A 26340-nucleotide genomic window follows, 5' to 3' on the forward strand; every position below is an offset into this window, starting at 1 on the left:
AGTAGGTGACACGACGCAGCTGTGGTGTCTAGCACAGGGTAGGGGACAGAGATGGCACTAAACAAAAATGGATTACCTCCTCCTTCCCGTCCCCCATCACTGCTAACACCAGGGCCCCTATCTGCGCTCCTCTCTGCCTCTGTTCTCTTCCTCTGCAGTCCGCACCAGCTACCATCAGACAACACTCCTGAATCATGACTTCATCAGGCCATTGTCCTCTGCAGGGTAAATCCCGACTTCCCAGGCACTCCCACCCCCCGTGATCTGTGCTTAGTTTACCTTCCTACCCTCTGTCCCATTGCTGCTCAAAACAACCATCTGACAAAGACTTTCTATCTGCTTGCCACCTGCAGATGTTCTGCTTAGGCCAAAAACCACTTGAGACCACGCACACCCCACTGCCCTCCACTCTCCAGATCCTACCCATCCTTCTGGGCCAGACTCAAGCCTGCATCCTCTGCTGAGCCTTCCCTGGCTATTCCTGATCCACGGTGACCTCTGGACCCTTTGAGCTTCTACACTACATTGTAGATACCTTAGCTTCGCCAATAGTAAGATAAATGCCCTAAGATAATACTGATAAGAATGATGCACATCTGCAAGTATTGAAATAGCTGTCTGATATACTGGTGACTTAAAGGGAGAAAAACAATATGCATTTGTGGAGCCATTTCCATTAACAATAACAAAAAGAAGTAAATGTATATATATATTTACACATATACACAGGAACGCCTGGGAGTGATAGGGAACTTCTCACGTTTTATACGCTCTGAATATTTTCCACTGATTCTGTAACTTGCTTTTATTTTTTTTATAATTTCAAATAACAAACATTCATGGACCACCTACTGTGTGCCAACACTGATCTAGGTGCTGACAGTTCTCTAAGGTGGTCCCTGCTTCCTGCAGAGTCCCCTGCTGGGAGAGAAACCAGCAGAACCGGGAGGTGGCCATAGCTTCCCGGTGAGGAATGGAGACGTGCGGAGTGCAGGGGGCGTCAGAGGAGCAGGATGCTAGCTGTCAGGGGGGTCAGTGCTCCTGGGCAAGGGCCCACGATGGGAAGGACGTGAGTCTACCACATGGAGAGGAAAGAGTTGGGCACCTTGGGTGGAGGGCGAAGCTCATGCAAAAACAAGAAGCATTTATGTGCTTCCTTGTTTGGGGAGTGGCAGATAACTGTGGATAGAGAAGAATATGCAGGGCAGGGAGACAGAGGAGAGACTACAAAGAGAGCCCGAGGCCTCCCTTGTGTGATGAGGTCGGAAGTTCATTCTTCATACAAGAGGGAGCCACAGAGTATGATCATTAATTTTTCCATGATGCCTATCTGATTTCTCTGTGTCTGTTGCAGGTATTGTGGCCCTCCAGCGGCTTAGGAAGTCCAGGTTCTCCTGGGGAACAACAGAAGCAACTGGGAACTTGGTCCCAGACAGACTGACGGACTTTCACACATTATCCATAACTCTTCTTGGAAAGTGGAAGCGGTCTCTCTGAGGTCCTGTGTTCTAATTGTAGCCCCGGCCCAGGAACACAGCACCTCCCTTCTCGGAATTGCTGAACAATCAACACTCCATCCGCCCTTGCTCTCTTCTCCCCCGCACCCTGTGAGTGCACCCAGCTTCCCAGATTCCCACGGGGAGGCTTCCCACAAGACACAGTCCATCACCCATGGTGGCTGCTTTTGTGGACGTGCTGGAGAGATGGCTGGTTAGCCCAGAGAGCATCCACGTGGCTCCTGGTGATAACGCCGCAAGCAGGAGGAAAGATAAACGGGTTTCTGCTGATGGCAGTGTGTACAGCTGGCTGAGCCATTTGGCACAGTCTCTGCAGCTGCGCATTTGTGATGCTCTATGGAAGCCAAGAACCCCAACCTCCGAGCAATACAATCAATACAGGCTGAAAGTCGGTTGACCGCTGAAGGGTTTGCTTGCTTCTCCCTGCAAAATACTGCTCTGCGAGGGGGGAAGCTGAGCTCCAGGCATGAGGCCTGAAAAAAATGAGACCCCCACCTCCACTGTGCAGAAATGCAAGGATAGATTCTGCCACATGTGGTGCCACTTGGCTGTTTCCCATCCACTCAGATGTTCTCTACAGCAAATCTTCTCAATGGGTGGAAAGGAAACAAGCCCTTTCACAGGCCAGGTGGGGAGAAGGTGATGGGGCGAGCGTATGGGGTGAGGGGGCAGGAAGAGTGGAGCTATTCCACCCCAGACCAGTTTAAATGGAGCATAGACCTTGCCAGAGCAATACACCTGCTCAACAAAGAGCACCGCGGGTGCCTCCAAACGCTTCCAACAGCTTAATTCTGAGCCAGCCAGGCCTCTGCACTCTGCTCCGTCCTTCTCTGAAGCCCAGGCTCACCCATGGACGACACACTGCAGGTGAAGGCTTGAGCCCGTCCAGCCCAGGGGAAGCAGCTAGATGATGTTTGCTTCCTTGCTTAGTTTTGAAAGGCCTGCCGAGAGCGCCAGGAATTGAACCCAAGCTTGGTGAACATTAAGTCAGCCTGGCTGCTTCTATCTGTCACTCACTCTTCAAAGTGAAAGTGACTTCTAGGTAAAATTGGGTGTAACACTGTATACACTTCACATGGTTCTGGGCCGAGGAACTCAGGAATGTCCCACAGCTATCCAGGACCAGACACAGCCGCACACCGAGGTCCTGAGGGAATGGGCACAGTCGCCGAAGGCTTGGCTCCCCACATCAGCGCTGGAAGCACTGGGAAGCGTGCAGCTCTTCTCCTTGATTCCAGCTACCACGGAGAGCTTCCGGGGGAGCTGGACCGGGAGGCCTGATGTTTATCTCACTCCACATTCCCACGTCTTGGTGTCTGATTTCTCCAGACCCCGGAGAAGGAAGACTGCACCAAGCCAGATGGACATGCGAGTAGGCCCACTCTGTGGAAATGGGACAGAGAGAGAACAGGGGAGACAAAGGGGCCTCTGATACCCAGACTGGACTAACCGGGGACCTGGAAGCGGACCCAGTAGGTCAGGCCCCTTCCACTCCGCTATGTAAACACATTATTGCTTCATTTGGGTTTAAGCTTTCCAGAAAACTTCAGATTGTTAGGACTAGGAAAGATCTCAGAGCTCTCTCAGTGGAACCAATCATTTGTACAAAAGCAGAGACAATCAAAAATACAGTGGGACTCACCCAAGGTCACACCGCCGGCCAGCGGTGGCTCGGCAGCTACAATCTGGGACTTCCCACAACATGGTCAACGCCACTGGGGGAGTTCTTTTGTGAACCTGTCTGTTTTCATTTTCCCCCAGGTAGGAGGCATTCACTTCCTATTTCAGAAAGAAAACATCTTAAATATGCATGAGTGTGTTAACCAGCTTTACACATCTCTAATACTGTGGGTTCACTCTGAAGGGATTCTGGAATGAATTATCAAATTTTGGTTAAGTGGAGAGTTCTCTCTGGACTAAATTTACAAACTCTCTGCTGGAGTTCAAACTGGGACGTGTATTAATTGGTGAGCGATGCAGCTTTATCATGGATGTACCCTCAGGATCCCCGAACACTTTTCTACACACAAAAACCCATACTGTTATTACTCTATTATCACCTTGAAGTTCAACAGTATTAGGCCGCTGATTCCAAAGAGACCTTATAGGGGCCTGATCTCTCAGCAGATGTGTGGATTAGCAGTATTCAGCAGAAAGAACAGAGGGCGCAGAGGCCTGGGGGGAAAGAAGGGTCCCCAAAGCCTACAGTTCTAGAAGGCTTCACTTAGCGGTTAATTGCAAAACAGACAAATTCTCATCTTGTCCCATTTGAGGGACTAAGTGGGTAAAATTTACAGGTCAGGAAAGGGGAAATAGGGCCAACCAGCAGGAGTCCTTTCCTCTGCCTTAAATCCAGATCACGCTTTGTGATTCTATATTATTTTTAGGACAAATCAAAGCCTCATAGACACCAAGCCATCGCAGGAGTGTTTGGTATGACACAGAGCTGATGTCTTTCAGAGATTTTCTTACTGGGTGGGCATGTTAGGAAAATGAAATGGTAAGTGGGCTGAAGAGAGTCCTCATATTCTTCTAAACCCCCTGACCCTGAAATTGTCGTCTTCAAAATCTGAGCAAGAGGCGGCACCACCGCAAACCAAGGCTGGGACTCTCTGGGTGACTTGTTTGGTCTCTTTAGCACAGATGTCCCCAGGAAGGAGGATGGCCCCCAGGACTATCACCAGCAGGGCCAAGGGCCAGGGGAAAATCACTCTGACACCTTCCACACATTCATGTGACTGCAGAAAAAGATGAGATCGACACAGCAGCTTTGAAGGGGAGAGAATCCAAAAATCACCATGCTCTCAGAGTGGAAAATGGGGATGAAAAAAATCAAACCAGATTGGTCTTGGTGACAGTACAATGATTCATTTATTCATTCAGCTAACAGTTAGGAGCACCTACTATGTGTTAGGCAGTCACTGGGGATATATTGGTTAACAAACCTAGTGGCGTTTACTGCCTAGTGGGGGAGACAAATGATGTGGCATAAACATGAAGAGAAATCTATATCAGGGTAAGCCTGACCCGGCTGGTAACTAACAAACACCAAACTTTCAGCAGCTCGACATAAACATTCCAGTTCAGTGCTATCAGGCAGCTCTCCTCCGGGTTGTGGCTGTATGATGTGGAACACGTGGCCTCCAAACCACTGAAGGACAAGAGAGCTGAGGATGCTTTCAAGGGCCTGGCCCGTAAGTGCCTTCCTCTAGTCCGCCTGCATCCCACTGGGCATAATGCCAGGGCTGGCCACCAGCTTCTCTAGGAGCTGGGCAGTGTAGGCAAGCACATGGATATTGGTTGAGTATTCAGTATCTGGCACATATATTTACAGATTCTAAGATGTTCCAGGTATTAGAACTCCTACCTTATCCAAGAACAAACCTGTGCCATAATTGGCTTCCAGAACGCTTAGCATCCTAGGAGTGGTGGAAGGGGAAGGGGCTTTTATTAATCTATTTCCCAGTCCGCCCACTCTCCCGAATGCATACCCAGTTATTGGGCACTTGCCTGGACCATGTACACATCCTGCCAGGCCACACCCACTGACCCATGATGTGTCACCTTTCTCTCGTTCAGATTCTCCTCCGGTCTCACTCTGACCCTGTGCAATCTCCCCCGGGGACCTGCGGATTTCAATCAGGTGTTTGCATGCAGCATTCGCCGAGCTCAGACTGGGGGCTCTTTGGGGAAGTGAGAGCAGATGATTCACTTTTGCCTCCTGCCCATACAGGCCCACGCCTGCCTGTGCTTGGGCTGTTACCCGCCCAAAGCGGCCCTCTCCTCTCCACCTATCTAAAGCATTTTTCCTGTATCCCTGCTAAAATCCTACCACCTGCATAAAGTTTCTGAATCTCACACACACTAACTTATATAATCAAATTTTTTTTTTAATTTCAGGCCTCTCCTCTTTAAAAAGATAATGAGCTCCTTGAAGACAGGGAGCCAAGATTTATCTCCTAGTCACCAAGGGCCCCCTGAGGACAGCGAACATTTTCCTTTGCGTGGCTCTGGATGGAAACCTGTGCCCATAGTTTTTGCCCTTGAACCTAGGTGGTCCCAGGAGAACCCAGGAGAAAACACAACAATAAGCTGAGGGGAGATGATATGCAAAGATCGGCACAGCTGGCCTTGAACATAAAACTAGGTTCCAGTCCTGACCCTTCTGTTCCTGAATGATCAAGGGTACACACCGCCTTTCCCGGAGCCCTAGACTGCTCACTTAACAATAATGCCCTTGCCTTTCAGTGGTCCAGTGGGCACGAAAGGTCATGTGTGTGAAGTTCCCAGCACCTTCTGAAGTGAACCCTTAGACGGGGTGGTATTGCCTGTACTTGTCTCTCAGATTCTCTGTCTGCCTCCCAGGTAGTGGTTTCTGCTTGCTTCTTTCCATGTGCCCCTCAAGTTCTACCTGTGGTGAACAGCAGTTCTCTCGAGGCTTTCAGGTCCCTGAGGAAATGCCTGTGACTGGATTAGTGGCACAAGTTAAAGCTACTCTGGTGCAGTTTTCCTACCAGAATATGGCGAAGGTTACTGGTGCACCACCTGTTTCCGGTGCCTGTTCCATCAGCTGTGGGCCTCCTGTCAGAGTGGCATAGCCCAAAACTCAGCTGCCCAGGTGTAAGGAACTGCCCACACCTCTTTTTTTTATAAAATGATTTTGGAACTAGCAGGTCCTGAGTTGTTGGTGTTCAATAAATATTTACTGAGAAAAATCGATGTGGCAATCTTTCATTGAGTCCACCATCATTGTTGAAATCCCTGGGGAACAAACGGCCTGCAAAGCAGTGATTCTCAAACTTTAATGGGCATATAAATCACCAGGGGCTTTTATTAAACGGCTGATTCTAATGCGTCGGGTCCAGGGCGGGGCCTGCATTTCTAACAAGATCCCAGGAGACGACATGACTGCTGGCTGAGGGCCCAGGTGGGGTAGCAAGGTGGTGGAGAACCAAAGCATGGAGTCTACCCTGCAGGCGTCCCTCATGATTCACCTCTGGGAGAGCAGCGCACATACGTGGTATGTTCCTGCTATTGCCAACTTCTTCTGTAGGGAGACTGAGAGAAGAGAGGACCTAATAAAATGTTCTATGATTCAAGTAGCAAAAAACAAAGGGTGAGACAGAGCACCTTGCCTCACCTCGAAACTCACTGTGCAACAAGGACTATGAGCTATTTTAAGGCGAGCACGTCATCTTGGTGATTTCACATGCCCACCCCCTGTACAGTGCTGGGTACATACACAGAACATTCTCAGGAAGTATTGTGGAGCAGAAGTGGCTTTCTCTTTGTTGAGCCCTAAAATGTCTAGTGCACACAGCAAGTGCTCAATAAGAGTTGTTGAATGAATTAATAAAGAAGGAAAGAAGTAATGACTGTGGTTCTATGTAGAGGAAAATATTATTTCTCATCAAAATCATCTGATCAAGAGCATCTCTTAGGGCTCAATGGCTACTAAGGGAAATAACACTGATGTTAGACCAAGTCCTTGGAAATGAGCGGGCCTCAGCCGACAACCCAAATTGGTCTGGGTACCATCTGGGGCTCTGATTGGAGCATTTCTCATGCTCACTAATAAAGAACTCATGCTGGCTTCAGGGAGGCCTGGGTCAAGCCAGTGGCTTCCACGGGCTGAGCACAAACCCAGTCTGTGGGGCTGCAGGGCTGCCCACCTGGGCTGCCGTGCGCTTCTGCCATCTCCAGGAGGACACAAACGCAAACCCCAGGGGAAAAGCCGGACACCCGATGCTCTGTAAGGAAGCCCACCAGGGAGCACCTGACAGTGTGGCTAGGGCGATGAAAGGCGCCTTTCTCTGCACTTGGCGCATGAAAGAAGCCCCGTGGCTCTAATCCACCAGCTCTGTGCCATTGCCGACCGCAGAGCAGCAACAAGAGCCGCAGACGGGCAGGGGGACAAGTGAAGGGGAAAGGCGGCCAATCCTGGGAACAAAAGCTTGTGCACATTGCTGGGGTTACAACGGAGGTAGCCTAGGAGTTTTGCTTTCATTAAAAAAAAAAAAAATAACATTTGGAGTCTGGGATGGAGAGGACAGAACAGAATGCTTATTCTTTATGAGGAAAAAACAGGGAGAATTGGAGGGTGGCACCAGAAGTGTGTTTGCAGAGCTGGCAAATCTCATGCAACGAGATGGTTGGTGTGCACGTTCTCTGCTCTTCCCACTGTCTTCATGACCCCTTCCTTAAAACGGGACCCCCAAAGAAACCCTCAGGGAAGAACTCCAGGAGGGTGCTTCAGTCCCCCTTGTTTCTTTTTGCTTTATTTTCCTCTTTCCTTGTGTTCAGCTCTGTCTGGAATGGGTTGAGGCACAGCACTACCTGGCGACAGAGTGCTTGGTAAGGGTCAGACTGAAAATCATTCTCAAAATGTACCTGGTAGTTCAAACCATACTTAGAGAGGCGGCCTTAACTAGCGGTGACTAACAGTTAGGGGCACTTTACTATATGCCAGGAACCATGCATAGCACTTTGCTTATGTCGCACAATTGACTCCTCAGGTGGGTCACCAGAATCATCACTGACATTTTAAAGATGAGGAAACTGTAGAACAGGAAGGTCAAGTGACGGTCACAAGGTCACACAGAGAACAGACCATGAAGCCAGGATTCAAAGCCAGCCAGTCTGGCTCCAGAGCCGGCCTTGAACCCTGCCCCCTGGGGCGTCTGAAAAGGACACCACCACCGGCCAGCCCACGGCCACTCGCTCCCCCCAACCCCCTCCAGCCACTGCGTGGGCTGCCTTCTTCCGGCTTTGGCATTCATTCAGCCCGGTTTCCTGCACTGAAGGCAGCTCTCAAGCACGTGTCCCTGAGCCTCCGAGGTGCCCTCACCTGCAGCCCTGGTCTCACGTCCGAGCTCCTGTGCCCTGGAGGGAGATGAAACCTCCCAGCTGCCCCCTGCGCTGCCCTTCCACTACCGCCCCTTGCCTCTCAGCCCCTCCATCCCGTCCCTTCCTTATGATGCTCACACCTATTCTCTGCACAGCATTCAGACACCTTGTCATATTCATTTCACTGCCTTAAATCTGTCTTCGGATTCTCTAATTTTAGGTCGGTGTCTCCAGTGAATCCAAAAGCAGACACATGCATGTACTTCATCTGTGTTTCCCCTGCAGCACGGCAGAGCTGCTGAAGGAATAAGGCAGCGTGCAGACAAAACTACCTGTTTCTTTCCTTCCCTCTATTCTCCTGAGCTTAGCAAGTGAAAAGGTCAGAGGTAAACCTTAGGCGGCTAAGAAGTACTGGGATGGCGGTGGCATGTGCCTTGTGAAAACATCAGAAACCTGACACTCTCACGGAGCAACAGAGCCCAGGACTGACTGCAGTCCTTATTGTCGGCTCAGACATCTCTCCATCTCCTCTTAGTCTGAGAACACTGACCTCTGGGAACCACTGGGGGTGGAGCCCACTGCAGGTTTCCAGAAGTGAAACTGTCACAGTTGGTGGGGAGGAGGGGAGAGAAGAGCCCGAAATAAGGCTTCTGGACCAGTACACGTACTTAGACATGAGGAAAATGGAAACAGAGGGGCAGAGCATCTTAAATCAATGTCCTTTAAGTGCCACTGGTTGTCCTTCTCCAGGGTCCAACCCAGGATTGGACGTGAGGGGATGCCTCTGTGCACCTTCCAGCTCAAGGGCTCTGTTCTCTCAAGTACTTGCAGAAATAGGAGGCTGGACCTCCGCCTCTCCCTCTACCCCCCAGCCAGCCCTGCCCTGCCCCTGAGTCAGCCTTCCTGTGGGCTACCTGGCCATCCCCCAGCAAAATGTGGTGCCAAGAACATGGGTTCTGAAGCCAAGCGGTCTTTGATCCAAAGCCCATTTCTGTAACTTATTAACTACAGGATCCTGGACACATTATTTAATTTTCCCAGGTTGTCATGACAGTGAAGTAAAGAATCACAGCTAAGTACTTGTTACGGCTTCCGGCTTATGCAATTTTGAGTAGCGGTGACCATGTTCTCCACCTTTCTTCCAACTCCTCCTATTTTCCTCTTTCCTCAAGTTTTTCTTTGCGGCTCAAGTTTTTCCTTTCCCTCCAAACCACCTGTTTGTCTATTTTGCCATTTCTCCTTAACTACTTGCAACTATTGTTTCTAAATTCCAGCTCCAAGGTGAGAAAGAAGGGACAGAGAAAAACTGCAACAGGATCCCACTTGGAAATCACAAAGGGAAAAGCACAGTAAATCTGCACGGCCTGAAAGGGAAAAAATTGCTACTGCGGTTCTGAGTCTGGTGGTGCCACGTGGGGGTAAAACTCATGAAGAAACAAATCAATGTTTCCTTCATTCAGAAGATGCCTTTGCCTCTGTGATCAGGGCCACCAAGCAATTTTCAGAGAAGCGCCCTGAAGCAGTGCCGTGTTCTGAGGAGAGGAAAAACACCGCAGAGCTAAGCGTCAGGAGAGAAGAGTTCGAATCTCTAATCGGATGCGTGACTCACCAAGTCAGTTCATCTCTCTGAGTCTTTGTTAGTGTGGCCAAAGGTCAGGCTCGTGCGAGACTCCTATGAAAGTACAAGGCCAATCTCAGAGCACCTGCTCTCTGGACTCTTATAACCATGATATTCTTCAGGAAGGCCTCCAGGGAACTGAGTTATACTACAAGAAACTACATTTTTAGTTTTGTTGCATTCCACCAATGGGAAAAAGAATTACAAGACAAGATGGTAGTAGACAGACAAGGTAATATGAGTCGTCCTTCAGGTTACAGCCTGGATTCAGGAACCACCCAGTCCAATTGCCTACCACATCTCTACGCTTATAGTACAAGGGGTGAGAAATGCACACATTACATGTAACGTAGAAGATCTGGGCTTAAAGGGTAGATTGTAAAGGAGTTTCCAAAGAGCGAAGCTCAGTCGTACCCAGGTAGAGAGAAGAGCCAACAGGGAAAGCTTTATGGAGGGGGCAGTTTTTGAGTTAGACCTTCAGAGATGACCAGGATTCGTCAGGTGAAAATGGAAAGTAGAGCAATCCAGTTACAGTCCCGCAAAAGCCAAGCCCAGGTGGGGAAAGTATAGGGTATATTTCTACAGGAGTGAGCAGTTCAGCTTGCAGTGAGTAGGATATTTAAGGATTGTTTAAGAATAGTTTAGGAAATAATGAGTGTGAGAATGGAGAGGCCAGAGCAAGAGGCCAAGGGGCTGGTGCACTTCGGGTTAAGGGATTTCAACAGTGGGAAGCCAGAGAGCCGCTACTGGAGTCCGTGCCAACCTCGGTCTCCGGGGCACACATTTACTCACTACTGTCCTTGTTCAGACACTGAGCCCTCCACCTTTCCCACTGTTTCTTCTCGCCTCCATTTTATCATTGGCTAAGGGAACCACTGATTTCAAAGTTGGAAGGGAACTCAGAAATGATCTAGTTCAAGCCCCCATTTTATTGATAACAAAACAGAGGCCAACAGGGCCAATCAGCCAGCGGAGGTCACACATCTCCACTTGCTCCCGGGCTCTTAAACCTCCTGCGGCTGCTTCCTTCTGTGAACTGACTTCCTGGTTTTCTCTTTTTTTTTTCACTCCAAGGCTAGTTTTCTCATTAGCATTGTTAATGGGCTTTGGAAACCTGCCTGTTTGCAATAGAGTAATGGCTTTGCTAAGCAGCAGCTTCCTTGAAACCACTTTCCTCTTCAAGAGCAAAAAGACTACTTGGCCCTCCTCCAGAGATTCTTGGAATATTTAACCCAGTGGGCTCCCAGAAGATACTGGTAAGTCAGCACAATATGCACGCTAAAGTAGGAAAGAGCGAAGAAGAAATGACCTCCTGATAAAACACTGATAGTTGGGTGGAACCACTTTCCGTAGACATCTGCGAAAACAGACCGGGCAATGTCAGCTCTCTGCCTCCTTGAGGTAGGTTAGACGCTAAGTGCCTCAACGTCGGGAAAATGGAAGTCAATGGCATTGCTATTTTCAAGTCCAAAAATATTTTTGTTTGGTATGAGATGTATGGTAATTAATCCAAATCTTAAAATTATACTTTACAAGAATCTCAAAATGATTAAACTCATTTGTAAAACTGCATTTCATAGTGATGAAATAGCATATTGTAGGAAACGTGTGTATGAATTTTTCTGTTACTCTGTAAGAAATGATCACAAACTTAGTGGCTTAACACAACACCCATTTATTATCTTGCAGTTTCCAAGGGTCAGGACTGGGATGGCATAACTGGACGCTCTGCTTGGTGTTTCACAAGGCTGAGGTCAAGGTGTGAGCAGGGCCACCCTCCCATTTGGAGCTTAGGAGCCTATTCCAGACTCCTGCAGGTTGTGAGAATGTAGTTACTGACTGCTGTAGGACTGAGGTCCCCACTTTCTTGTTAGCTCTCAACCGAGGACCCTCTCATCTCATACAGCACCGTCAGGTCCAAGCCACGTGGCCCTCCCTGTGCTTAGTTCACAAGAAGTGCTTCCTTCCAAGCCCACAAGAGAGCTGTTGCTGTCACCTCCCTAGGTCAGACCCACCAAAGAAAATCTTCCATTTGATTAACTCAAAGTCAACTAACTAAGCACTTTTAATTATATCCATACGACTCCTGCCATATAACATAACATAATCACAGGAGTGATATTCCAGCATATTTACAGGTGCCCGTCACACTCACACAGAGGGGATATTACAGAACAGCTACAGCAGGGCAGGAAGCTTGGGGGCAGCTTAGAATTCTACCCACCACAGTACATCTGTATCCTCACCTTCCTGCCGTCTATGAGGCCCTTCGGGATAGAGATCAGAATATCAATTGTTGGTTGAATTAATGAGACAATTCACTGAAATTAGTCTCTGCAAGCTTTTAAATGTTTTTAGTTTATATCTGGTTATGTTGAGAGACTCTGAGTCACCAGTTATAATTAAGCATAGGTTTCCATAAATAAATGACAGTTTCTAACACTGATGTGCTGATATAACTGGCACTTTCAGGGAGCAAAAGATCTGTACGATGACTAATTCCTTCTCAGAGCCAGCCTATCATCAAGTATTTATTGGAAACCTTGTCCTGAGCAACATGCTAGACTATACGTGGGACAAAAAGATTATCAGACCCTCCTTTTTTGCAAGGAGCTTATTACCACACAGTAAGGACGGCAGCTCTACCACACATGAAATAACGTAAGACTAAACGACACAAGGCAGAACAGTTCACACTGCATCCAAATTGAGTAGTACAGAGGTACACCACACACACTTAAGGCAAGTAGGTGACCAAGCTCAGCTGACAGAGGAAGAGAAGTTTCTACACTGTATCAGTTCTCCAAAGCTAGGCAGGGGACATCAGATTTGATCTGTTAAACAAAAGAGCTGCCGAAGGTGCTGGACTGTGACATACAGCAATGGCAGCTGCACATAAGGAAAATGAGTGTGCAAAGGGTTCGCAGCCTGGATGGAAGGGGAAAAGGCTATAGTCTGGAGATCTCCTGATACAGATGTGAGGCACGGAGAGCCTGGCCCAGGCGGTTGTGTTAGGAATAAATAGATGATGTAATAAGAAACGCTTTAAATGAGATCATAGCAGCATTTGGGGATAGTCCTTAGAGGAAAAAGTAGTACAAAGCAATAAAACTATCTTAAACTAAATGTCACTTGCACAGAAATTTCAAAACAGGGATAATTTGGGGTGGAGGGTAAAAGAATATGATCATTTCTAAGTTTAACTGGCAGTAAGAGATTTTTGTTAATAATACTTACAAGTGGCTAAGGAAGAAACCTTCAGGCAGAGAGGGAAAATATGGCCATATTCTCAGCCAGCTCAAAGGAGTTTAAGCACAGCCTTGCAGAACTCAACAAATACACACTGCCTGCTTGATCTTCCTGCCCATCCCCCACGGAAACAATGTGCTCCGGACATGGAGATCAGCCCCACATTTAACTGTGTGAGGTGGGGAATAAAATTGCAAAGAGATCTGATTTATTTTATTTAAGGCCACACATTCACATGATAGCGGAGCAATGGATCACTGCAATCAATCCAGTCAAAAGAATCAGTCAAGTTAGAGAAAGCAAGTAAGGCAGATTTATTATTTACCAATGCTGACAATCTAGTGAATTATCTGAGACATTCACTCTCCTTTGGTGATTTCTGCACCGTGTAAAGACCTAGATCCTTGATCTAAGCCGACTTCACTTAACTCTATCATGCAAGACACCACTTGTCTTCCTCCCTTTTTTTTATACAGTGTCACTTTTCCTAACTTTCAGATAGACAAAATAACAATAATGGATATGACTCAATGATCTCTTTAGTTTCTTAGGCTCTTTCAACCTCTGGAGACCCCACTTCAATGCAAATCAAACTTGGGTGGGTTGTACATTACCTACTGAAAAATAGTTTCAATTAGAAATTTAATTACACTGTCTTGAGGAAATGGAAATGACAGTTTCTTTGAATTTTAAACATTATGGAAACCTCCAAAGTGTTATAAATCTGCTAATTGATTTCTGTACCTGTAATGTTTGATTAGGTGTATTTTATTGTCTTCTTGGTTTTAATTAACCCTGGGCTTGTCAAAATGCTTCCAGCGACAGAGGATATATGATGAAGTGTGATAAACTCTATTAACAGAGGCTGACTTTTGTCAGTAATTGCTCTCATGCACAAGAGTTATTAGAAATTAGCACACAGAAAAAAAGAAACTGTACTTTTGGTGACAACTTTTATTGGCAGCCATAAATCTGTGGACTGCCCCCAAGTGCTGGTGATAAGCAAATGTGAGTGGCCATAGGGTCCTACAGAAGATCAATCACTCACTAGATGTCAAATAAATATTAAGAGTGACAAAATAGAATGAATTATGAAGTCAAAGTGATAAGAGCCAAAATTATACCAACATCCCTAACTGTTGAAATTAAGGAAATGATCTGGAGGATGGACATTATTCCATGTTAATTCCAACATCCTTCTGCTACAGCTGAGCCAAAGCAGGTATCAATCAATCGACTATTCAATGAATTTTCCCAAAAGAATTAGGATTATTTTTCAATTCAAAACCATTTTAACAATCAGTCAATACAGATCTTTCTGCTGAATATGACAAGAAAAACATTTATATGCCACTAGCTACTGCTTTATACACAGAAAAGAGGGGAAGGAATTGATTCATTTGTTCAAATGTCACATTTAACTTTTGTTTTCCATGCAGTCTGACATGGTAGTCCAATACCTTGGTTTTGATCTCAAGATCCAGACAGGAACACTCTTCTGGGAAAAAAATGCCTTCATCTCATGAAAACTCTAGTTCATGCTGCTATCATGTCAGAAACCTGAACACCTGTATGTGTGGCATGAGTTAGTGTGATTAGATGACTTTGCCCAATCACATGAGACAATTACCCATGAAGCCTGGATCTTGGAAGCGCTCTTTGGGTTGGAGATCACTGCGGTGGGGGTCCTGGGTAACGATAATGGGGGTGTGGCACCCAGGTAGGTCTCTCTGCACTGAATCAAAATTTGCTGCCCACTCTCTGCCAAAATGTGCAATAGGACCTCAAAATTCTCAATCAGTATATTAGGATAAACTCAATCAGTGTTACTGCTATTGTTATTTATTCTTTAACAAATATGTTTATTGAGTGTGTTCACCATGGGTGAGCCACTATGCTAGGCAACTGAGGAGACACAAGATAGATTAAAACATTAATTACACTCCAGAACTACATGGGGTTCTTTTACTAGAGGAGATAAAACAGATTAGGCTGGAAATAAGTAAGGGTTTTGAATAGTGCCTGATAGATGAAAACTCTGCAGAAATGCTAGCAAGCGCCAAGTACTACGTATCATTAAGAAGTGATGAGCATCTATGTGGTAAATGAAGGAATATTTCTGTATGAAGATATAGAACATTTTGTGGGGAAAATGGCATTATAGTAAGAAATATGTTTTCAGTTTTAATGAAGAGAAGTGGTCGAAAAGTATAATCCAGGGAGAAATGCAAAACCTTTCTTATGCTATGGGTAGAAAAGAGTAAATTTCTCTCCATATCTGAGAGGAAAGGGAGTACAGGAGGTAAGATCAGAAAGGTAGCAGAGAAAGCCCTTTAAAGCCAGGCTGAAGAGTCTGGATTTTCCCTATAGACGCAGGATGTCTGATAATTTGCTGACTACTCGTTATGCCCTGTAGTGTGCCCGGCATCCCAAATTCAGAGTGACTCCACCCTGAAGACCCTCCTAGACAAGCTTGGTCCTTCCGTAGACTGAAGCCACAAGAGAAAGAGCAGAGCAAACGTGAGCAAGGGGCATTGGGAGGACTGACTCAGGTCCTGAGAAGCTGCAGAAGTATCTGGCACTTGAGTTTAAGGATCACTAGCCTTTGGAGCTGAGAGATGGAGACGACCTGCAGGCCATCGTGCCACTGGCCCGTAGCTATACACATACTATTTCAGCTCCATCATGGACACTGACTGACCCCATGGAGAGCACATGGCACTGAACCTGAGCTCCAGGAGCTAGAGGAGCAATGATATGAGAAAGGAATGAAACAAATATCCAGAGGGAGGAGTAAGAAGCCGAGCACCAGCACAGATGCCTTCTGAGTGAAGAACTCTTGGAGGAGAGATGGCAATTTGAACAGAATAATGATCTTGATACTATGAGTGCTTAAAGAAAGAGAATTAAAGCCCAGACAGTTTCTGGAACTTGAAATTTAAGTTTGGAATTTTGAAATTCAGTAGATGCAACCCAAGAATTCTATATCCAGCCAAGATAGCACTCATATATCAGGATAAGAGAAGATATATAAAATCTTAGAAAATATGCCACTCATGTACTCTGATAAAAATATTAATGAAAAGGACTTTAAACAACAAGTGAATCCAAAGAATAACTTAAGTTAGGGGAAGATAAAAAGGAGAAGAAAAAGAAGTGAGGGATGAACCTTGCAATTTATATAACTGAATCTAAAAGAATAATGACACAGTGATGGATAATAAGTAGCATAACTGTGATGCTAGAATCCTCAGAATAGAAGGCACATCCTTCAGGGAAAACCTACATAGAGTTTGAAATTAAAGGTATAAATCTACCTTGGCAACCTTGGGATTGCAGATCTAGTGGATGTGTATAATAAATATGTTATCTTGTTGGGAAAGAGAGGAAAAGAAAAAATGGCCTAAAAAGATCTCATTTTATTGGGTGGAGGGAGAGTCAGTGGATGAACAGATGTCTTGGAAGGAGGAAATACCTGACATTCATTTTGTTTTCAAAGAATAGTAAAGAAATACACTCAAAAAATAATCATAGATACTTTTTAAATATTTGTTGAAGTAATAAATTACAGGTGTTGAGAAAAAGAAAAACATCATGAGTTGAGAAGAAAATGATCTATAACTTCCAAACATGAGAAAAAGGTGAATAAATGGTAACTTGATTCAACTAGCTTAAAAAATGAAACACTAAATTAAACTTGAAGTAGGATGGAAAGATTAAAATCAAGTATACACATTGTTTTCATTAAATGTAAATATGCCGAATTCTCTTATTAACATATAGGGACCAAAACTTTCTTGGTTAAAAAAAAAGAAAAAGCTCAGCTATATATTGTTTGCAACCTTGTTACTCAAGGTGCACGGAACCAGCCAGATCAACATCACTCAGAGCCTGTTAGAAATACAAAATCCCAGTCCCACTGCAGGCCCACTGAACAAAACTGTAGCTTAATAAGATCCCCACATGATTCACATGCACATTAAAGTTTGAGAAACATCATTTTACAAGATGCACATTTAAAGCAAATGTATGAAACAGCATTGAAAATAGAGAGTTAAAGAGGTACCACATGAATGGGTGGAGAATCTGAACAGACACTTCTCCAACAAAGAAATTCAGATGGCCAACAGGCACATGAAAAGATGCTCCACATCACTAATTATCAGGGAAATGCAAATTACAAGTGCAATGAGATATCACCTCACACCAGTTAGGATGGCCAACATCAGAAAGAAAAGGAACAACAAATGCTGGTGAGGATGTGGAGAAAGGGGAACCCTCCTACACTGCTGGTGGGAATGTAAACTAGTTCAGCGATTGTGGAAAGCAGTATGGAGGTTCCTCAAAAAACTAAAAATAGAAATACCATTTGACCCAGGAATTCCACTCCTAGGAATTTACCCAAAGAAAACAGGATCACAGATTCAAAAAGACATATGCACCCCTATGTTTATGGCAGCACTATTTACAATAGCCAAGAAATGGAAGCAACTTAAGTGTCCATCAGTAGATGAATGGGTAAAGAATATGTGGCACATACACACAATGGAATATTATTCAGCCATAAGAAGAAAACAAATCCTGCCATTTGCAACAACCTGGATGGAGCTAGATGGCATTATGCTCAGTGACATAAGCCAGGTGGAGAAAGACAAATACCAAATGATTTCACTCATTTGTGGAGTATAACAATGAAGGAAAACTGAAGAAACAAAACAACAGCAGACTCACAGACTCCAAGAAGGGTCTAGTGAGCTGTTACCAAAGGGAAGGGGGTGGGGGTGGGGAGTGGGGAGGAAGAGAGAAGGGGATTAGGGGGCATTATGATTAGCACACATAATGTAGGGGGGGTCACAGGGAAGGCAATATAACAGAGAAGACAAGTAGTGACTCTAGAGCATCTTACTATGCTGATGGACAGTGATTGTGGTGGGGTTTGGGGGTGGACTCAATAATATGGGTGAATGTAGTAACCACAATGTTGCTCATGTGAAACCTTTATAAGATTGTATATCAATGATAACTTAATAAAAAATCAAACAAACAAGCAAAAATGGTAAGTCATTGTGATTTTGATTTGCATTTACCCAATCCTAAATGATGGTAAACATTTCTCCCTGTTTGTATTAGCTCTATGAATCCATTTTCTATGAAATGCCTATGCATAAATTTTACCTATTTTTCTCTTGGTTGTTTGTACAAAAAGCACATAGTCACAGATCTGGTGGAAAAAACTACGTAAGGGCATGGGAACGACATGACACAATCAACAAATTGAATTTCACCCACATGTAACTCACATATGTATGTGTGTGTGTGTAGAGAGAGACAGAGATAAATTTACATCTTTAAAAAAGAATGCAAATGTAATAAATAATAGTAATAAAGGAGCTTAATACTCAATTTAAGAATTTTAAAAAAGAACACAAGGATTCAAAAGAAGTAGGAGGGAATTAATAACGATAAATGCTGCAATTAAAGCCAGAAATGTTAAACAAAATCAAAAACTCCAAAAATGGTTTGAAAGAGCTGTCTTTTTTAAAAAAATCAACACAGTCCTGTTCAAGGAGAAAGAGAGAGATTAAAAATAAAAAATTATGAAAGGAAAAGGAAATAGGAGATTTTGAAAATTAGAAAAGAATACAAGGTGCCACCCTGCAGACCCATGTTTGAAAACCGAGAGAAAACACCTGACTTACAAGTAAAATACCAATCAATAAAAATAATCTGTGAGGAAATAGAACATTTCAATAGGCGCAGATATCACAGAAGACTTTTTGAAAAATAATTAAAGTGCTATGATTTATATTCAGTATTATTTAAAATTATTTGTAACAGTAGAAAAATATGTGAAGTTCTGTAATTTATTCTATGGTGAGAATATAACTTTAATTCCAAAATCTGAAAAAACATTATAGAAATCCAGACCTGAAGATACGGTGGTAACTTTCTGAATTTCATGAAGAAACACCAACATGAGCATCCGGTCAGGAAGAAAGAAAGTGGCAAAACAACAGCTACATTCACCACCACCAAAAAAATAAACAGAAGTCAACGACACAAACTGCTGACTTCAGACAGTAAAAATGCAGGTACGGGCTCAAACTAAAAGACAACATTGGTAACTAGTGAGTACAAAGGAGTACAAAGGACATAGCTATACCTCAAGGTTTTCACATTCCACCAAGTATTATGAGGAGCTACTCTGAAATACATTAAGGACTAAAAAAGGGTATCATTTATGTACCAATATTAAAAATGTTTACTTTGATCAGGTGCTAGTAATTGAGGAACAAATCCACCTATAACCATAAAGATGAGAAAGCTGTGAGCATATGCTGATCTAAATGTTATTGAAAATATGTCTTTAAGAAGGAATAAGAAGGGAAATTTTTCTCCTAAAAAGGGATCAAGGAGTAGAAAGAAAAGCATTTTATGTCAACTTCATTTTCTTATGTAGGGAGCTTGTCAGTTCTAACTACTGAGGCTACATAACATTAAAGTGCCGAAGCTTTAGTCTTTGGACTCGTTTTCTTTTTATCTACATCCATTTCTTTGGTTATCTCAGCCATCTAGTGGTTTTAAGTAATATCAATACACTGTTAACTTCTAAATTTGCATCTCTAGCCCTGACTTTGATTCATACATCCCATTACCTAGTCAGCATCTCCGCTTGGATCTCCGATTAGTATCTCAAACCTTGAAAGATCAAGCCAAACTCATCCACAAGATCGAGCTTCCTTCATCCACAATCCACATTCTCAACATCCATCTTAGTAAGTGACACCACCATGTGTACCGTGAGTAAGTGACACATGTGCTCAAGCCAAAAACCTTCAACTGATGGTTGACTCCTGCCTTTCTCTGACACCCACACCTAATCTGCTAGCAAAACCTGGTGTCTCTACATGTGATGTATCTAGAATCCTACCATCTCTCACTTTCGGTGCCATTACCACCCTAGTTACATCTTTCACCTACATTTTTGCAGGATTCTCCTAGCAAGTTTTCCTCCTTCAGACATTCTCCACACAAGAAGCAGTGACTTTTCTAAAATATGTCACATCAGATACCTGCTGTGCTTGGGGCCTTTGCATCTCCCTCAGGTGTGTTGTATACAAGGCTCCCAGAAGAGCCTTCAAGGTCCTGCACAACCTGATGACCCCCCGACCCTGTTACAGCTGCTGTGACCCCACCTCCCACCATTCTCCCTACCAGTCCTTTTCCTACAGCTGGACTCAACTCTTTGCCAAGTGAGTTCACACCTCGGGCACTTGGCCCTTGCTGTTTGTTCTAGCAGAAATGCTCTTCCCCAGACAGCAGCAGGTCTGACTCACCTTTCGGTCTTCATACAAGTGTCACCTTATGAAAAATATCTTCTCTGATCACCTCTATAAATTAAGGCACCGTTCCCATTTCCTATGCCCATACCCTACCTTTTTTTAAATTTTTCTTCACAGCACTCATTACCACCTGACATATTGTCTAATTTTAGACATTTATGAGCTGGCTGGCCCCACTAAAATGTAAACCACATGGGCACAGGACCTTTGCTGAATATTCAGTGCTTCTAAGCACTGAGGTGCCTAGTACATAATAGCACCTAATACATATTTACTGAGTCATTGAATAAGGTAATTACAAGCAACACACACATATCACAGAGCTACATTTCTAACAGCATTATTGACTCAGTACTAATTCTATAGGATTTTAGCCTAAGATAAAACTGTCAAACAAGCTTAGGGAATGTAAGGCTAAGTGAAGATACTGGATCCTTGATTCATTCAGTACGTTTCTATAGCGTGGCTACTATTTGTAGAGAACAGGCAGATGCTGAGGCTCTATTAGTGAACAAGATAGACAAGGTCCTGATTTTATGGAGTTTACATAATACTGGAGTCCATGGGGTTTATATATGGTTTAAAGTCCAGCTTGGCCAACAGCCCTTAATCAAATTATTATACAAATGATTATTTAATTGACATTAGAGCCAGTGCTACAGAGGAAAAACACAGGATGTTTTGAGAATGTCTAAGGTGGACCTGATCTATACTCAAGGTTTCAAAACGTCCTGTTATCATGACTATGGTCACGTTTGGTAAGTATACACATCTGTCAAAACTCATCTAATTGTGTGCTTTAAGTGGGACCAGTTTATGTAGAATTTACCTCATTAAAACCATTAAACATTGAAAGGAAAAAGAAGTCAAAAATAGAGAGTTCATCTGAAATAATTTGATAACACAAATAATGTGTTACAATAGATATATAAACCTTTGCATCTAACTGAAGGAGAATACATATTTGTGCAATTAGCCACAAAGTACAAAAGTACTTAAGTAAAAAGAAAGTATAAAACTCTCTTGAAAACAATGTAATATGACTAGAAAATAGCCAAAAGAGAATAACAAAGCTGTGGCAGCTTAAAAAAATATAAATACTTATTTCAAAGAGGAAATAAAAGACAAAAGAAGGAACCAAAATCAACGGATTGGGAAGTGAGAAAGGTGTTCAAACTATGGTTAAAGCTAAAATAAAATGTTAAAATATAAAGTACATAGCATAACAATTTGAAAAATGTACATGAATGCACATGTTTATAGGAAAACTAAATTATCAAAACTTTTTCCAGATGAGAGGAAATTTTAAAAGACCAGTAATAAGAAAGAACATTGTACATGTTGTCAAAGATTAGAAAAGGTACAAGCCAGCACAAAACAGAAATTACAGCCCAATATCATTTTTGAATTTAGATACAAATTAAAACATTAACAGTCATTTGTAACCAAGTTGAATTTATTCCAAGAAGGTTAAGTTGGAGCAAAAGCAGCAATAAATGATACTACCTATGTTATTTCTATTAAGTGCTTTTTAAAAAACTACTGTTAAGTGGTTTTTAACCTTCAAAATGTTAATGTTATTTAAAAGAGAAAAACCATGGAATAATCATTGTAACAAATGTATTTAATAAAAATAAGCATCAGTTCATAATATTCTAAATGAAAGAATAGAATGAAAATGTCTGAAAACAATAAAAATATGAAATAGAAATCAATGACAAAGTAAAATTACATGGTGAAACAGTCAATGTATTTCCTTAAGCCTGGAAATAAGAGAAATGCTTGTGGGCATCACCCATTACACAGTATTCTAGAATTAATAGCTAATGAAATAAAACCAACAAAAAGATATATATATATGAGAGGTTCAACCAAAATAAAAACAACTGTTAAAACAACTACAAGAATTTTGAAAGTGGCTGGATGCAAGATTAATATTAAACATCTTTCTTTGATACTAACAAATCAGATGGAAACTATTATTGAAAAGTATATCCCATTCTTACATATCAGCAGAAAAATATAAAGTACCCACAAGGAAATATGCAGGATTAATGAAGAACAGAACAGAGGATCTTGTAATATTTTTGTAATTCTGACATTGATGCTTCATTCTTTTGGCATTTGCTTTTATACAAGGTACAAGATAGGAATTTAGCTTTTGTTTCCTCAAAATAGATAAGCAGCCTCTATTATCTGTACCATCCATTGCCCATCATTTCGATCTATTACAATGATTATCTAATAAATACATATATATTTGTATATCTTTTCTAGGCTATGCTATGCCACTGAGCTGATTATTTACGTATTTTTGAGCTGATGTTCAATTCATTTTCAGGAGAAAAATACTTGCTATATGGTTCCAATCTACTGACTGATAACCCCTACTGTCAAACTTAAAAGAAAAATCCTGGCGTGTCATTAAACAGAATTTTAATGGAGTATCATTAATTCAGAATTTTGGAGCCAGGTGATCGTTCCAGTCAAGAAATCCTGTGCGCATTAATCTAAAAACACAGACTCCTTCACAGTCAGCATGCCCTCCCCACCTTGTTTTCAAAACTGTTATTAAATACAACGAGGAGTTGATCTTAACAGAAAGTTCCCACCTTCTATGCTCACTGACCTAGTTTGGAGCCCAGCAAGTTGTTGCTCAGCTTTTAAAAAACTGGTGACCCTCTCCAGGGGGTTTTAAAATACTAGTGCCAGGTGCTGCACATTCCTAGGAAGGCACCACTCAGCACTTCCAAGCTAGGCCAACTCTCCCCTAGGCTGAAGCTAGCAGTTCTGTCAGTCTGTCCCCAAGGTAGCGAGGGGTCCCGCCAGGAAAGAAAAGAGCCTTGCTTATTTAATTTTGATTTGCTTTAGAAAGCATATACACACAAATTTTGGTAAGCCTTTGAGAACTCATTTATTAACCTCATAACTATGTCTTTGTGCAAATGTATACGGGCATTATCCTTCCCATTTCCAAGGAGATTGAACTATACCCACAGACAGAGCATGTCGACTGGCAAGGATCCTTTTTATGAATCTGGTCAGAACTTTTTCTATTTTGACCAAGGATTTTAAAGACCTTCCATAGAAATAACAGGCATAATTTGGCATTCAGAAGACTCAAAGGTCAAAATTGGACCAAGTTAAGGTGAATTTAAAAGCAGTGGCATCATTCACTGTTTTCAAGTTGGTACTGTCAAAAGAATCACCAGGTCAATAAATATATCAGTATGTTAGCTTGTTCTCTTAAAAGCTCTAGATCTTACTTTCAAAGTGACCAATATATAAGAAAGATTAAAGAAACTAAAAATAGAAAGACCATTTGACCCAGTAATTCCACTTCTAGGAAATTACCTAAAGAAAACAGAAATCCCTGATTCGAAAAAATTAATGCACCCCTAAGTTTATTGCTGCATTATTTACAATAGCCAAGATACGGAGGCAACCTAAGTGTCCATCAGTAGATGAATGGATAAAGAAGATGTGGTACATATGCACAATGGAGTATCATTCAGCCATTAAAAAAAAAAAGAAATCCTGCCATTTACAACATGGATGGATCAGAGGGTATTATGCTAAATGAAATAAGCCAGGCAGAGAAAGACAAATACCATATGATATCACTTATTTGTGGAGTATAAAAACAAAGCAAAACAGAATGAACAAAACAGCAGTAGACTCATAGACTCTGAGAAGGGACTAGGGGTTACAGTGAGGGAGAAGTTGGGGTGGGTGGGTGGGTGGGCGGGGGAGGGGGATAAAGGAGCACAAAAATTCTCAATCACAATATAAGTTGGTCATGGGGACGGTAGTACAGCATGGAGAATGTAACCAATGATTCCATAACATCTTCCTATACTGACAGATGGTAACCACACTAGAGGGGATGAGGATTTAATACTACGGGTAACTACTGAAACACTGTGTTATATATTTGAGACCAATATAAAATTATATATAAATGATATTTCAATAAAAAAGTGTAATACTAAAAAAAAAAAAAAAAAAAGAACAGGCCTTGTCTTTGGTAACTCAATTCAGTTTTGTTTTGTTTTTTCAGAACTATTTTTCAAGGAATAGATTGACCACTAACAGTTTTTGAGGGGCAAGGGAAAGGGACCCCCAGGGATACTTTTGGCCAAATTCCAGTCATGTGGAAGAAGAGTGAAGAGTATTGTGAATAACTGTCTACCTCAGGGGTAGACAAGCTTTTTGGGGGATAGTGGAGCCCAGTGACACTTGTTTTCAATCATGATTATGGACCATCAGTTTGTTATTAATTGCTTCCTGATTCTGGGGAAAATACATCAACAAAGTAGAATGATCTAATGTAATTAGCCTGCTTATTTTATAATATCTGGTTGAGGAAAGGAGAAATTCTAATATATGTAACAGTCCATCAGACAAAGACTTTGGCCCTTTAGATGTTGGTGCCAATGTGGGCAAATATTTATGGAATGTATGTTATGTCCAGCGACCATGCTGGATGCAGGAGGTATAGGATATGGTTCCAACCATAAGAAGTTTACAGTCTAGTAGGAAAGACACATGAATTTGTAAAGAGATAATCTCTGTAATATGGTAACGTACAAGTTGGGACAAAAAAATCTTGCAAAATTGTGATGAGCAAAGCGAAGTAGCAGTACTTACAGGTGAAAGCCAGACTCCGAAAGCTGGGATTTCGGTGTGTTGCCGTGGGCGAGATACTGAATTTCTCCAGGCCTCAGTTTTCCCATCTGTACAAAGGAAAATACTACCATTTGTCCTGAAAAAATTTTTGTGAGGATTTAGATGAGATACTTTGTGTGAGGTGTTAGCTTCTTAGTGGTCTTTAAACAAAGAGTACCTACTGGTAATAGAGGCCAGTAATATGCAAAACATACAGATCAATGCACAACTATGAAAAAAAAGAAATAGGAAACTGAACAACGTGCATGAAGAGAACACTCACAAAACAATCAATTCAAATACGAGCTGATGAAAGAACATCAATCCAACTTCACTTAACAAAATATAAAAAAACAGAACAGATGTATTCCTTGACCACCAAATTTGCAATGTTCTTAAAAACAATATTTAACTGTGGCGAGATTGTGGTAAAATGTGCCATCCTGGGTAGCACCAGGGACTGTGTAGATACTTGTAATCTTTCTGGAAAGCAAGGAGTCAATATATATCAAAAGCCTTCAAAATGTTCAGATGGTCTCCAGTACAGTCATTCTACTTCTATGTTAAAGATGTCCATTCTACCACTTTCTATTTAACTTTTTTTAAACATTCTAGATATAGAAAGACAGAAGAATGTTAAGGTTTTATGCTGCATTCATAGAGTGGACTATCATACAGTGATACACATAACACTTGGTGAGATTTTTTTTTAATAATATGCTTATGATTAAAATGCTAAAGAGATGGGAAGGAGGGTAGGAAAAAATGCTAAGGGAAAAGCAAGATACAAATTTGTTGTAATTAGTGTAATTGCTACTATGCAAAAATATGTATGTACCAGTAAGCTACTGAAGCATGACAAACTACGCCTCAAATTTAGTGGCTTAAAATAACCATTTAGTTAGCTCCTAATCCTGCTCAGTCAGCTTAGGCTCAGCTCACCTGGGCGATTCTTCCCATCTAGGCGTATCTCAGCTGGGCTTGTCTGGACACCTTTGGGAGAAGGCTGGGGCAGGATAACCTCATCCGCAATGACACACCTATTTGCCAAATGTTCTTTTATCTTCATCAGGCTGGCCTGGGGCGGTTCTCATGTGGT

General features: G+C 42.7%; 1 long non-coding RNA gene across 1 annotated transcript; it reads right to left on the reverse strand.

Annotated features, from left to right (window-relative positions):
- Positions 1-2727: 2727 nt before the first annotated feature.
- LOC140846223 (uncharacterized) lies at positions 2728-26340 on the reverse strand. Its single transcript, XR_012125180.1, has 3 exons — positions 26184-26340; positions 25224-25309; positions 2728-2900 (listed from the first exon to the last, which is right to left on the reverse strand). It is a non-coding gene; the product is annotated as an uncharacterized lncRNA (long non-coding RNA).

This window comes from Manis javanica, chromosome 14 (genome assembly GCF_040802235.1).
Source record: "Manis javanica isolate MJ-LG chromosome 14, MJ_LKY, whole genome shotgun sequence".
NCBI lineage: Eukaryota > Metazoa > Chordata > Mammalia > Pholidota > Manidae > Manis > Manis javanica.